We start from the raw sequence: 15,868 nt of genomic DNA on the forward strand, positions 1-15,868 counted from the left end.
TTGTGCTGAAGCAAAGAGTGAAGGTGGTTGGAGGAGTGAACTGCTCTACTGAGGCTTTGCTGCTGAGGATTTGGCTCCCCCTGCCCCCACACGAGGCCCTTGGGTGTTCTCCTCTGCCAAATGTCACTGTGGTGTGCAGGCACATCCCTCTAGATGGTGCTAAGATAAAGAGAAAAGATGGGTGGTGAGAGGCCTGGGAGGAGGGCTCTGCTCATCTGGCCCTGCCAGAGGTCTCTTGGGTGAGGAGAACATCTCCCTCTCCTCTTGCTCCCAGCGAGGCTCCCGTGCCCTCATCCACGTGCTCTCCTGTGGTGCTCACCGTGTCCATTGGCAGCAAACACATCCCAGGCCCTTCTCCCACTTCTTATTTCCCTTGCTGGTGTTTGAGACTCCGCAGATTCATCATGGTTTTAATCAGTGCATCTTCTCCCACCCGTGCACGAGATCAGACAAGTTGATTTTTAATGGCAAAAATCCATCTTGGCTGGTTTTTTTCCACTTCAACCAGTTTTACTGAGCAGCACAGCTAAGACTCCTCAGCTGAGTCCTCTTGTATCTCACGCACCATTAACCAGAGTCTTAACCAAATTCAAGCATGGATAATGTCTGATTTATTGATGTGGGCAATCAAAAGAGAATTCATCCTGGCTGCCAGGGAACAGCAAGGATTAGTGTGAAGGGAAGTCATTTAGGTCCACAGCTGAACAGATTCTACTGTGGAGTCCCAGATGGGCAGTAAATGAGCTGTTCAAAGAGAGATGTTGTTAGAAGAGACTTTTAAAAAAGAACAGCCACGTTCAGGTCTGGGTTTTTTCCCCACTAATTGTAAATAGGATGAAGGACAACTCTGTGAACCTCAATAGCACTGCTGAGGTGAGCTGAGCTCCTCTCCCCATGCCTTCTGCAGAGGGAGAGGATGTTCCCACACACTGAAGGTACCAGTGCACAACCAGGCAGCTCCTTGGCACAGGCAGGCTTGGCTTGATTGGGATTGAGGAGCCTTCACTCCCACCCAGGAGTGTGACCACAGAGCAACCTAACAGGTGGGTTTTGGTGCTGGTCCTGTGCACCCAGCTCCAGCCCCTCTGTCACCACCTCCCTCAGTCAGTGAGAGAGGCTGTTACATGTTGGAATTGCTCCCCAATCTAGATTTGTTGGCCTGAGCATTGTATGTGGTTTCTACTGATACAGAGGGACTGCTTTTGCCAAGTTTTCTTTCCAAGGATGGCTCAGCTCCATTTGTGATGAGCCCATAAACTGGATTAAGGGCTCAGGGGCAGATTTTCTGGTATTTGAAACCCATAATCTGGGCTGGGCTTTCAGAACAGCTCAGTGCCCTTGTAAGCAGCAAATTATGGTCATAAATGCTCAGCACTCTGTGGTTTGTGTCAGGCTGCTGGAGGCCATGGTTTCTGTGAAGTGCTCCAGGATCTTGGGAAAAGCAGGGCAGTGTTCCCCGTGCTGATGTGAGAACTGAGCTTTTCTGACAGTGAGGCTCCCCAGCCTCTCAATTCTCCTTTTCCAGAAGTGCAAAGAGCTCTAAGAAATCAGTCATCACATCAGCCCATGTCCTGCAGACAACCTGCCATCCATTCAGACTCTCATATTGCCCAGGGCAGGACATCACCTGAAGCTGAGGAGGGACCTCACCTCCAGCCACCAGGCTGGTGCCATCTCAGAGCATCTCTGCTGTGGCCACCTCTGTGACCTGTGGGGTCTGCAGAGAGACCTCAGTTCAACCAGGGCTGTTCCAAGGAGTGATGTGGCCACAGCTCAGTCAGACTCACAGACTGCTTTGGGTTGGAAAGGATTTTAAAGATCATCTTGTTCCACCCCCTGCCATGGGCAGGGACACCTTCCACCAGCCCAGGGTGCTCCAAGCCCCGTCCAACCTGGCCTTGGACACTGCCAGGGATGGGGCAGCCACAGCTTCTCTGGGCAACCTGTGCCAGGGCCTCCCCACCCTCACAGCGAACAATTCCTTCCCAATATCCCATCTAACCCTGCCCTTTCTCAGTTAGAATTAATCTCCCTCTTATCCTGTCACTCCGTGCCCTTGTCCCAAGTCCCTCTCCAGCTCTCCTGGAGCCCCTTTAGGGAAATGCCCACAATTTACCCAGGTGTGTTGTGGGTTTTCTCCCTCAGCCCTTCTCCCAGTGCTTCACCTTTTTTTTGAACACCAGTTTACTCAGGAGGAAATAACCTGGGGGGAGATGGGTTTGGGGAGATGGGTGTAGGGATCTGATCCAGTTCAGCAGAAAGGACAGGTGACATTTATCATCCAGGGGACTGCAAACCAGCTCAGGAGCCACTCAGAGGGCTCTGTAAACACAGTGCTGCTGCTGTTGACTTATGTGCTGAAAATAACCATGGATAAACTGATACCCTGCGTGGAAAACCTCACTGGCATCAGGAGGAGTGAAGGAATAAGCAAAACATCAGCAAGTCCACACAGGGCTTCCTGCAGAGGTCTGGGATGGAGGGGTCTCAGAATCACAGAACCTGCTGAGCTGGGAGGGACCCACAAGGACTGAGTCCAACTCAGCCCTGCACAGGACCATCCCCAACACTCACACCGGGCCTCAGTGCCCAGGAGGCTCTTGAGATGGCAATTATGGATAACAGGAACATGGAAAAGGATTTTTTTGGGAGCCGAAAGACGGCATCATGTTTGGTTTTTTTTTCCAGGCGCTTTGTTCTTGGCACGGCTGGTGGGGAGTTTCTGTTGAGTCAAACATTCCTCAGGTGGTTGTGGCTCTTGGTGACCTCTTTGCTGGGGCACTGGTGCTCATTTCTGCTGCTGGGCCTGTGCCACCAGCCCAACCCAGCTCTTCCTCTCCAGCCTGGATCCAGTCGTGGCAAACAGAACATTCCTGAGCAATCGGTCCTGATGTTCACAAGTCTGAGGAGAGGTGAAGGTGACTGCAATGCAAAAACATCCCAAAATCATCTACCTGTGCCTTTGGCAAGGTGACAGCCCTGCTGAAAGGAAAGAGGCTCCAGCACAACTCAGAAATAAATAACCATGACACAGAAAGTGCCCAGCCCAGGGAGGGCTCCAGGAGGATGGGGGAGCTTGTGAGAGCCCCAGGGTGAGCCAGCAGATTGGTTTGTGCCCTGTGGAGCTCAGGTAGGGGTTGGCAGCGATGCCAGCCCGGCTTGGCACATCCCCAGACCCTCTGAGCAGAGACTGGCAAGGCAGGAGATCCCTCAGGGCACATTCCATGGCCTGCTGGTTGCTAATCATTCCCATGGCACGGGAGCCATCGCCTGGCCCGCTCTCTCTGTGCTTGTCATTCTTGGCAGGGCACTTCTGCAATTACTGGCACCCTCTGGAGGAGCAGTATTTTGGGATGATCTGCCCCCAAAAGCACAGGATAAAGACCACAGTCCCCTGCAGCTTCTCTGGAGGCACATAAATGAGTGACCAAGCAACTCAGAGCTCCAAGGACTTGTGTGTGCTCTCCCTGATGCCAGGTAGGGCAGCCTTAGACACCCAGGCAGAGCAGGCACACGTGGAGAACCTGCTCAAAGCCCTGAGGAACTGGGATATATTGGCTCCTTCCTTATCCACACAGCGAGATGCCTGTCAGGAAGGCTGCTGGGTGACCCAGTTTGCTCTTGAGAAATGGTTTTTGCCTGTCTCTTGCCTCCTCAGAGGGTTCATGGTACAGACTGCTCAGCCTTTTGATGTTGCTGCCCATCCCTGGCTCTGCTGCCCTCTGCCTTTCTGGGTGACCTGCTTGTCTCTCCCCTTCCTCTGGCCTCTGTCTCTCTGCAAGGAGATTTTACTGTGGCTCTTACCACTTCAGTCTTTCACCCATTAAATGCAGAGTATTTGATATTAAAAAAAAAAAAAATAATTGATGCTTTTAAAAAATACGTATGTATAGGTATTGATACCTTTGAGTTTGGGGGATTTTTAGTTTTTTGGAAATTTTAGAAGGAGTTGTGTAGGAAATGTAGATTTTAATGTAGCTGTATGATTTGTTACCCTTTAGTCTGCACATATATATATATATATATACAGACTTTATTTTTATATATTCCTGCCTCATTGCTGGGCAGCTGGGGAGAACTAAGCATGTTTTTTTCCTCTGAAGACTGAAAGAAGATGGATATCTAATACTGCATCTTTCCCTGTGGCTCTTAGTGTTTAGTTTTCTAAGTTTCAATCAATTTAGAAAACCCTTTTCTGATGTCTCTCTTCACCCTTTCCGTCTACGTCTCAGTTTACATCTCAACGTTAGAGTTTATCACTAAATCCTCATGTCTCTCTCAGAGGGTATTTACCCTCATATTCTCATTTCTAGGTGTTGCCTTGCTCATTCTGATTTTCTGAAAGGCTTCTTTTGCAACTGCTCTTGCTCTTCATGACACTTTCAATTTTTCTGAGTGGGGAGGGCTTGCTCTGGTGCTTTTATATTCTTTCATGAGCTGCCCACTCTTCTGCTTCTCTCTGCTTTCTTTCTGGTTTCAGGTTCCCAGTCCGCTCACTTTATGAACAAAAACTAAAACTGACTGTTCATGTGACCTGAGGCAATTTAGAAGCCCAAATTTGCCTCCTCACTAAAAGCTGTGGTTGTGTTTTTCACACCAGTACAAACCAGTCCCCAGGCTGGGTTCAGTGGGATGTGGGAGGGGGAAGGAGCTGTTTGTCCAGCCCTGGGTGGGCTGGCACTGCCTGGGGCAGGACACAGTGGGATGCAGATGCTCTTCCTCCCTCCCTGCAGGCATCCAGGTTCAGACTGAAAGAAGGGAAATTCAGGTTGGATAGATGGAAAAAAATCCCTCCCTGTGAGGGTGGGGAGGCCCTGGCACAGGTTGCCCAGAGAAGCTGTGGCTGCCCCATCCCTGCAAGTGTCCAAGGCCAGGATGGAGCAACCTGGGACAGTGGAAGGTGTCCCTGCCCACTTCAGGTGGTAGAACAAGATGATTTTTAAGGTCCCTTCCAACCCAAATCACTTTATGATTTGATGATTTTAGGTTTACCTTTCCCCAAGAACCAGAGTTCCTGACTTCAAGGGATGAACTATTTTTAGCTGAAGCCAAAAGTAGTATCAGGATCCTTAAATATTGAAGCAAAAAGTATTTGTCCTTGGATATTTCCACTGTGTTTGCAATGGGTCTCATGTGGTGGGGTTTTTTATCAGGATGGAATCAGATCAGCAGTGAAATGCTACAGGGTGGCCAAACCAACAAATATTCTGACTTTTGGGGGGGGGTTTGTGAGCCCAGACTAATTTCTAATGATGAACCACACACTGCAGAGCTTCCAGTAACAAAGCTGAGCCCACAGCAGCAGTTTGGAAAGGGAAGTGTCTTGACTGACGGCACCCTGTCTTGTCATGTGGTTGGACCACAAATTTTTCAGACTGAAACAATGATAAAGCTGCATCCAGAGCCAGCAGTGAGAGCAGGAGGGAATGTTTTCCCTCTTCCTCTGAGCATTTGAAGCATTTTGACACCCCAGGCCATGTTATCTGGTGGTTGGGGCCCAGGTGAGACAGGGGATGAGGATCCTCTGGGCTGCAAATAGGAAATACCAGGGTGTTCCTGCCAAGGCAAGAAATTCCCTCTGGGCTGGGCTTTCCTGTTCAATTAGGCAGTTATTGTTTACATGAAGTGGTATTGAATTCCTCCTCCACACAGGAATGAAACATTGTTTGGGGTATTTGGGAGGGGGTTGGTCGGGGACTGGGGAAAGTTGAAGTGGTGGAAAGGGGTGAGCTGTGCCTTGCTGAGCCTGGCACAGGGAGCCACAGGGACATCAGTGCCAAAGCATTTATTAGGGGCAGGATGGACCATGTTTGTGCTTGGCTGTTGGCTCAGTTGCTGCTTTAATCCAGGGGAAAAAAAGGCCTCTCTCTGCCTATTAACAAAGAATATTTCCCCATGTACCTGGGCACAGCACCAGGATTGATGCATCGATGCTCCAGGGTGTGTTTTGCTTAAAGCTCTTTCTCGTGGTGGGAGAACACAAGAAAGCCTCAAAAAATAATTTCTTGGAGGAGAAAATAACTCACTAAAGTTCATCCTCATGGGGAATTTTCCACTAGGAGAAGTTTAGGTGAAAAACTGAGGGGGAAGTCGAAGACCACAGAGGTCTTTGGTGGTTTCTAAGCAGATTTCGTCCAGTGCCTTGAAAGGGGGTGGAGGAAAAGCTTGGTCCTGACTTACTGACTTACACCCCTGTTAGTGACAGAAATAAATGTGATTGACTCTGAGGGAACTCCATCAGCTTGCAAACACTGCTGCTGTGCTCTGTCAGCTTCGGGAGCAAATTAAATCAGAGGGGTTGCTGCTAACTTAGGCAGGGCTGAGGTTTTTAGGGCAGGCCAGGGATTTAGCTGTTAATATTAATGGAACATTTATAGAGAAATTTCTCTGGGCTGCTTTACAAATCAGCCCAGGGTGGCTGCAGGCCAGGCTGTTGGCTGCACACACCTGGGGGACTTTGCTCATGGTGGTTTTAAGTCTCTGGCATCAGCTGCCCTGAGTTTAATATGGTTAGCCTGGATTTACAGCGTTTTAAGTGGGGCTGAAATCAAGTTTTCTGTGCCCATTAGAGGGTGAAATTGATGTCTTTGCAACGAGCCCAGGCAGCCAAAGCTTCTGCAATGCCGAAATCTCAGAGAGGGGCTTGAGAACCACCGAACAGATTTCCAGTGGGACTCGAGTCGTGGGTTGTGAAGCTTTGAAAATCCCAAACAAAGGCCTGGCCAAACCCTCCAAGGCAAACTGCTCTCATTAGCCTTAGCACAGGCAGGTTAAATTGATTAAACCACTCTCTAAATTAGTTTGGCTCAATCATCACCCCACTGTGCAGAGGGATGTGGCACCAGGAACAGGATGATCCTTCGGGTCCCTTCCAACCCAAACCCTTCTGTAATTCTGTGATGCTGAGTGTGACCATGGAGATGGAACCTGCTGCTCCCCTGCTCTGTGCAGTCACTCACCTCTGGGCAGGAGCTTCTGGTGGAGGTGATGGTGGGTCTGGCCAAGGGGATGGTCAAAATGCCTCGAGTTGTTTGCCCTGGCTGGAGTTTTGTGATGTGAGCTTGACCAGAGACCAGAGAAAACAGGAAAAGCTGGGCTGAGCAAGAGTCATGCTCTGTTTACCTGAGCCAGGGCAGGAAACTGGGATTAAGTGAGATCTCAAGACTTGCATCCTGTCACGAGTACACCAAGCTGCTGCTGCTGATCAGGGACAGCAGCTCTGAGTCAGAGCTGCTGCTTGGGCCAGCCCAGTCTGGGCTGTGCGTGGCAGGAACAGTCCCTTTAGAGGCAGCAGCAGCTGATGGTGCCTGTCCTACCTCTGCAGCAACTTCTGGGCTGGGCTGATGGAGCCAGGGCTTTCTGCCTGATCCTGAGATCTACCCCCGTGTCCCTGAGTAAAGTGTTGGTAGGAAAAATGGATTAAGTAATAAGGAGGAATAAGCAGAAATCAAGAGGAGATTCCCACGCTGGATTCTGTCTCTGTATTCAAGGAAAAGAGTCTGAAACTCACCACCAGAGCTAATTGTGGCAAGATGAATGAAAATGCTGAAATCTCTCTCTGCTTTTCTACAGGCAGCTTCATTTTCCCATTGTTCTTGATCAGCCAAGGCATTTTTCTGGGCAGGGACCACACTTTGTGCTGTTGGGTGAGGGGATAAATCCCAGAGTACAGGCACATGACACTGCCCCTTGGCACAGGCTTGGGGGGCAACACAAGCACAGGGTTTGGGGGTCCTGGGGTGCTGCTGCTCCTCCCTGCACAGCCCTGCAACCCTCTCCATGCCCTGGACAAGGAGTAGGACAGGATTCATGTGGAAAAGAGGGCTCAGCTGGGAGTTAAATGGCTGAGGTGGCTTGGGCTGTTACAGGTTTTGTCAAAAGAGAGGTCTCAAAAGTTATTAATTTCATTTTTTTACCTGACTAGTAAAGATGCATTGACTCCAGGAAAATGTTATTTCTTCCTCAGCATAAATCTAAATAAAAAATTCCTTAAAAAGGCAATTAATCATCTCCTTCCTGACTTTGGATTATTAAATATACACCTATTAAGAATTATGGTCTCATCTGCTGGCACTGTATGTTCAAACCCATTACTGTAAGTGGTTCATAGAAATAACCCCAACCAGCTCATATTTCCCCTTGGCCGCCTTACACTGCTGTTCTTATTCTTCTTTTGTGAGAACCATTCCCCCCCCCCCCAAAAAAAAAAAATTGAGAAATGGGATAAAAAAAATTTACAGAGTACCAAGGAGATTAAACGCTGTTCTGGTGAATTTTTGCCAGCACTGTATTTTCCTGGAGAATGGTTTAGAATTCATTTCCTCTGATAGGCTGGTAGATAGAGGGTTTATAAATGTATAAATTAGCAATTCATCTGTATTTCTGGTGGTAAAAGCTCTGAAAATCTGGATTATAAATTACTGGGCCGAAAAGCTGCTGCAACGTGTTCGGGAGGTGGAGAAAACCTGGCTGTGTTTTCCCTCTGCACATCTGATGGTGGTGGGGACAGGAGGTGTTGGGATGAAAAGCTGAGGGAGAGGTCGTAGCACCGAGGTCTTTGGTGGTTTCTTTGGTCCAGTGGCTTGAAAGGGGATGGAGGAACAGCTTGGTTGGGGTGATTTGGGCTCCATCCAGCCACTATCCCAGGTTGTCACTGTGACTGGGAGCTGTTCTCTTTTAGGGCTCTGCTTCCCCCCCTAAATTATTTAAGGCAGTGCCACCCCCCCCTTTTTAACTGCTTTTAACTACTTGCCCCAAGCTGATTGTGCTGGGCTGGGAGATGCCAAGACCCAAGAAGGATCAGGGAAAGGCTGGTCCTTGGGAAGCTCAAATGATTCATCCAGAAGGAGTTAAACCAACCCAGCAATGGACACTGTTCCTTCTGCAGGGAGCAGAGCCCCTTCCAACCCCCAGACCTCTGAAAGAGGCACAGCAAGAGGAGATGAGCTGCTGGATCCAAACCCACCCCAAATCCCCTTATTTTGGGGCAGGGGGAGCTTTGGGGAAGGATCATGGAGGGCTGGCACAGATGTGTTGGCAGCTGCTGGTGGGAGGTGTGTGGTGTGGGGGTTTCCTGTGCTGGGCTCCAGAAAGCAGCTGTTTTGGAGGATGCTGCTGGCTGGATGTGTCCCTGTGGAGAATTTTCCTTGTTTTCCAGCTGGCAGCATCTTTGTTTACTCTGATTTGGAAAAGGGAAACAAATCCTCACTTGTGGAAACAGCCAGACCTTAAATTTGGTGATTCTCTTGTAACCATTGGCCCCAACTTATATATATATATATGTATAAAATATAATGTATGTTTTTAGGAAAGGCTAGGAGAGGTGAGGGGGGTTCACCTGGAGAAGAGAAGGCTCCAAGGAGAACTGAGAGCCCCTTCCAGTGCTCCAGGAGAGCTGGAGAGGGACTTGGGACAAGGGATGGAGGGACAGGACAATGGGGAATGGCTTCCCACTGCCAGAGGGCAGGGTTAGATGGGATATTGGGAAGAAATCCTTCCCTGTGAGGATGAGAAGGCCCTGGCACAGGCTGTCCAGACAAGCTGTGGCTGCCCCATCCCTGAAAGTGTCCAAGGCCAGGTTGGAGCAACCTGGTCTAGTGGAAGGTGTCCCTGCCCATGGCAGGGGGTGGAATGAGGTGATCCTTAAGGTCCCTTCCCACTCAAACCACTCCAGAATTCTAGGGCTATATTTATACACAACTATATATTATATTTTTATATAATATATAAACTATTATATATTTTCTTCCTTTTTGCTTGACATTTGCTTTTGGGTTTGATTTTCTCCCCACATCCTTTTCTTCCCCTCATCCTTTCCTCTGTGTGTCTCTGGCTGGGGAAGACACCAAGTTTTAGCACCCAGAGGTGCCCCGTTGGGACAATGGGAAGCAAAGAATCTTGCAGAAGCTTCTCTTCCCAAAGAGCTTGCCAAGCCACGTGGGAGGTGAGTTTCCAAGCCTCTTTTCATCCTAGATAGGACATTTTTCCCTTATAAACAGGTGACCTCATCCTGGTCTTGCTTATGCTGAGCAGAGCCAAGGGGCAGAGCAGGAGGTCACGTTCCAGTGACGTTCGGGTCTTTCCTCCCTTGTCCTGGTGCCAAGAGCGAGGGCTGGAGGCAGAGAGTTGGGCCCAGGCTTGGCTTTGCAGCCTGCTGGATTAATTTCTATTTATATCCCAGATCCAGCACTGGGCCAGCATTTATTTAGCTGCTCTGAATAAAACAAGAGACTCAAAAATAGCCCGGGTTCCTGGATCTGAGCTCAGCGCTCTGGAACGGCTCCTTCAAGAGCTTGACGTTCTCAAACAAGGGGCTGTTCCAACAGCCCCCTCCACTTGGATGTCTGGGAAATGAGGTTTATTTATGGAGCTGAAAAGCCAAACAAGATGGGTTTCCTACAGCTCTTGTGCTTTGATGGGAATTCCCAGTTTAATGATGGGGAGAGGGGTGGGGGCAAAACAAGAGCTGTGGGAGCAGCGCCATGGGAAGGGCGACTCCTTTCCAGCTCAGGGTGTTCCATGATCAGTTCTCTGTCAGGAGGTTGCATCACAGATGAGGTGTCCATATTTCAGGCCTGAGGGATGTTTGGAAAAGAGATGTGCCTCCAAGAATTGGTGATGCCTCGCTGGGTGCAATGCTCAGGGGTGCTCTCAGTGACTCATGAATGTGGTTTGAAGGAGCTGCTGTGCAGTCATTGCTCAAACAGAGAAGCCACATATGTGGTGGCAGATGATGCACATGGGACTTCCAGTGTCTACCAGGTTTGTCTGTGTTCCAGCTCCTTAGGAAATGGGTAGAAGTGCTCAGGAAACCTGTAGGAAATGGGTGATAAAGCCCTCCCTGTGTGAGTAGCCCATGAGGTGTCTGCCATGCAGACAGATGCAGAACAATAAAGGCAAATGGAAGAACAAAAATTTGTGTGTGTGTGGGTTCTCGTGGAATTATCCCGTATTTATACCAGCTAAGAGTTAAAATCAGGGTTAAGAACTCTACCCAAGTTCATACTGGAGGAACAGTCTTGCACATCAGCATGTTAGAGGAGTCACACTCACACCTATAGCTACTTATACTAACAGGAGAGTTCTTTAGGAACAGGATTAGCATAATTGATCTGCTGATGAATAGAGTTGCCACTGTCAGGTACCAAAGCCCACAGGTGTGATTTATGTAATTGCTGTGTATCAGCCTTTCAGGTGGCTCATGTGCAAACGTTCAGACACCTCAGGCTCTGTGTCACAGCAGGTGGGTGATTAGGGAACCTGAGCCAGCACTCCCAGCCAAACAAAAAGATCTATCAACTCTCTTGGGGTGGTTCCAAAGCTCAGCAAAGTTAGGGAAAATCTTGTGGGTGACGAGCTGAACTGAGAAGATGATCCTGATCAGCCCTTTCTGCCTGCAGAACTCTCTTACTGTGTGTGAAAGGGGGAAGGGAGAACAAGGTTTCTGTGGCTGCTGCAGGGTTTGAAGGGGCAGAGTTGGTGCAGGTCCTTCCTTGGGCTACAAGAGACGGGTGAGGAAGGTCAAGGTTCAAGCAGATTTAATCTGTTTGGTGCGAGCTGATGGGATGTGGCTGATATTTGTGCCAGATGGGGATGACTTGGACTAGAGATGGAGCTGAAACACATATTGGGAAATAGGTATTTACCCCCAGGTGTGGGGCAGGAGTCTCCTCCAGGCTCCCCTGTGTAGGCAGGGGAGAGGGGAGGGCTGGTGGAGGGGGGTCTGCAGAGCTCTTCAGGGGATGTGATCCACCAGAGCATGCATCTCTGGGGGACAGGATGCCTCTGCTGGGCTCAGTGGTGACCCCAGACAATTCCTTTAACAGTGGAGAAGGACATTGTGGGGTGCAGAGCTGGCTCGAGGGCAGCATGAATTAATTATGGCTTTGTGCATAACGTTGCCAAGAGGTTACCATGAATCACCTATGGGGACACAACTGTTTGGACACACCTTCCAAAATGCTTTTCAGCTTCTCTGAAACCCTTCAGGCAGGAGGGTCAGAGCAGTGACAGGAGGGAAAACAAGAACCCAAAGAGAATTTCAGGCCTGGTGGGTGTGAAGGGATAAGAACCCTCTAATGAAGCCATTCAGGTTGGTTGATTGGAAACCATTGCTCACCTTCCTGGAACAGTGGGGCCTGCTGGTCAAGCCCCAGGTGTGCCCAACAGCTGGGGGCTCACTTCATGCTCAGGGGATCCACAGTGTCCTGGTGGGTCCCAGGTGGGATCCATGGAGCGGGTTTGGGGTCAATGCCAAGGATGGGCTGGGTGGGATGTCTGGGAAAAGGCTCATTTCTGCTCTTTGATCCCAATCTCCATCCCCCACACCCTGGCCTTCCCCTTCCACGCCAGGGAGACTCACCCTCCACAGAGGAGCAGGAGAGGTGAATTTATCAGCAATTATTGCTAGGCATGAGGGTACTTCTCTGATTTTTTTTTTTGGGAAAGAACAAAAAGGTTCTTTAAGGCCGACCAGGAAAATAAAGCACCTTTACAAAAATCCCCCAGACCGAGATACACAAAACTGTCCTTTTGGTTTTTGGTTTTTTTTAAACCCAACCCCAGTCTTAGGCTTAACCCCCTCTGTCCCCAAGTGACTGATGAGTCCTTTGTGCAGGAGCAGCACGATGGTGACGAAGGTACAGCAGGCCCTGACCCAGAGGTGCCTCCAGCGCCTCGGTGCAGAGAGAACAAAGCAGCAGAGAAACCAGAAGGGATGACAGGGTGAGTAATTGGCCCAGAGGATGCTGCCTGAGTAAGCAAGTCAGTCATTTCAGGATTCAGAGTGTGCAAAGCCCTTCCTCGTGTGGTTATGGTGAAGGTCACCAAGGCTCGGCATGCTGGCACATCGTCCCAGCCTCAGAACAACCACCATGCCTTGCTCGTTGAGTTTCCCTTCCACCCAATATTTTATTTCCTGGTTAAGCTCCGTGCCCTGTGCTCTGTGAACTTGTTCTCTCTGAACTTGTTGTACCTGCTCTCTGTGAACTTGGAACCGAAGAAGGACCAGGGGACTTTCACCGGGACTGCAAAGCTACAAGTGACGGTTGAAGTCGTCGTTATTTGCTTTTCCTCGGCCAAAAAAACATGTTTGTATCTGACTGAATGGAAAGATGGGGCGGTTTTTGGGTTTTTTTTCCTTCTTCTTCTTCTTGCTTAATGTTTCCATGCATTTTCTGAAATGATTTAACAGGTGGCTGCTGAAGTCATTTGTGGTAACTGAGTAAGAGGAGTCAGGGGCAGAAACTCTTCCAAGGTCCCAACAGTGTTGTTTAGGATGCCTAAATTAAATGTCCTTGTTATGTCCTTGCTGTTTTTATTTTTTAACTTCCTGGCTCAGAACTGAGCAAAAGTTGGAGAAATTTCAGGATCTGTGTGCCATCCTGACCTTATCCACTATTTTCTTTACCTGCACATCCTGTCCCAGGGGAATCCACAGCTTCATGTTCTGCTTGTCACAGACACCATAAAATATTGGAGACTCTATTTTATTCACCCGAGGTGTGAAATATAATTACTGTTGCTAGACATCACAAGGGTTTAAAATTATCAATTCTCTTGAAATCTCTGCAGTGGGAGCTGAGCTTTATCTCCTTCCAGGCGTGGTGACAACAAACCCAGGGAGACACTTGTTCACGTTTTCAAGGTAAGGAATTTGCTTGTCACTAAATTGACTCAGTTCTCGCTCCTGTCACGCAGTGCAGAGCAATAACCTCGCTGTGAAATGCTCATTAGAGGGTGAAAATCCAACCCTGTTTAGGTACAACCCTCTTGTTTGGTCTAAACTTACAGCAGGAAGTCCACACCCAAAATAAACACCAGGGCATGTTGGGACTACCCTTAACTCTGAGCTTGGCTTTGGGACCAGACAAGCCATTAAAGCTCTTGGCTGAAGCTCTGAGCTCCAATACTGGAATGTTGGTGTTTTCTCCTGGTTTTAAAGGCAGAAGGAAGGCAGGTAAGATTTGCTTTGCAGTTATTTAAGGTTTACAGCAACAGGTTCCACTGCATTAGGAACTGTCAGCAGCTGATTTCTTCTGCTGGACCAGACCACATGAGGCACTTGTCCTTGGCCATGGAAAAGGCTCAGCACACAACCAGGCCCACCAGTGACTACCTGAGCCACCCCTCAGCTGGGAAAGGGAGAGCCAAAGCCTCTCCACCTGGCAGAACCCCTCCCTCAGCTGGCAGGAGGTGGAGAGGATTGGGTTCAAATCAGGCTGGGGAGCTGCCATGGAGGTTCCTTCTCTTTTGCAGCGCTCAGAGAGGTTTCTGTGAGTGTGGCAGTGGCTGTGGAGGATGCTGTGGATGTCAAACAGTGCTGGAATGTGGCTTCTCCATGGGAGCATTTCCTGCTGCACGTGGCAAGAGCAGGAGGACTCTGAAAGGTCTGTTTTGAAGCAACTCTGGGGGGTTCTGTGCTTGGGTGTAGCCCTCTGGCATCCCTTAGATGGACAGGTACATGCTTGGAGGATGGGGGTAGGGTAGGAAGCTCACAGGATGCTCCAAAGGAAGAGCCATACCCTGGCTCATGGCCATACCCAAACAGTTCCTCAAAGGTACTTGACTTTTTATAAACCCCGAGCTGGGCCCTGTTCCCATCTCCCCTCGCATCAGTGACGCAGCCAACTCTCAGATCAACAACAAACACTCTCACAGGAGGCACTGCAGGTCACTCTGTGGCTTCTGCAATGTCCCCAAGCTGCTGTGTGGGCCGGCCAGCCCTGCCCTGTGTGCTGCTGCTTTGTTCCCAGCAGAGGTCAGGGCTACCAGAGTTGAAGGGCTCCTTCCTATCACTGGCTGTGGGATCTGCTGCAGCAAAACGTGCTGAGGGCTCTGCCCCTTCCCCTGAGCTCAGCTGAGGGATGGATAACCAGGTGCAAAAAGTACCACTGTGGGGGAACTCCTTGTGTTGGAATGGAGAAACACCTGGGGAAAAAAGTGTCCAGCCAGAAGCCTGGTGTCTTGGCTGGTATCCCATGTTCCTAAATCCTGACTCAGAATGATCAGGAATATCATCAATAGCACCAGCTCTGTCACACCTGCAGTTATAACCCTTTTTTGGGGTAGAAGCACAGGTAATTTGTCCATCAGGTTGGTCAGTGTTGCCTCTCACCCTTGGTGAAACAGGAGTTTACTCCCCACACTGCGTGGGGCTTCCACGAGAAATGGGTCATCTCCAAGCAAGCAAACCCATAATTAGATGCCAATTTTGTAGGAGGCAAAGAAGAGCAAGGCTGTAGGAGCTTCAGACCTCCACCCAGCCCCTGCCCAAACACAAAGCTGAGACCTCCCAGGAGTGGGGTCGAGCTGGGTCTGGCCTCAGTTGCCTCCAACACAACAGAAAAACTGCCTTGGAGACACCTTGGTGTTGGTGCTGAGCAGGAGGAGGTGAGGTGGGTTTTGGGGACATGAGGTGTGTTTTGGGGACACAGGGGAGCTGGGCTGGGCTGGCTGGCAGCACCACTGGTTCCCACTTCCCTGTTCTGGCTGTGACTGGAAGTTGCTCTGCTGACAAACAACATGGTCAAGGCTCATCCTCACCCTCATTTAACTCTGCTCAGACGAGTGTGGTTGGAGCAGAAACGAGCCTGGCACAAGGTTTTACTTTATTTTTAGCCTGACTGGAAGGAGAAAGCAACAGAAATGTTGTAGTTGAGCAATTTCCGGGCTCGTTTTGCAAACCCGAGATGATTCCATTGCTCAGGTAAACATGCAAAGTGCTCAGAGCTTTGCACCTCTTCAGCATTTCCCATCACCCTGCCGACCTTTACCCACAGCAAATGGAGATGAAAGGCTGATTTAGGCGGGGTTTTTTTTTCTCCCCTAGGTCTCCCCATCCTTCAGCTGCAACCCTGGTGGAGGGTGC

The sequence above is a fragment of the Myiozetetes cayanensis genome, unplaced genomic scaffold (assembly GCF_022539395.1).
Source record: "Myiozetetes cayanensis isolate MyiCay16 unplaced genomic scaffold, myiCay2020 scf23, whole genome shotgun sequence".
NCBI lineage: Eukaryota > Metazoa > Chordata > Aves > Passeriformes > Tyrannidae > Myiozetetes > Myiozetetes cayanensis.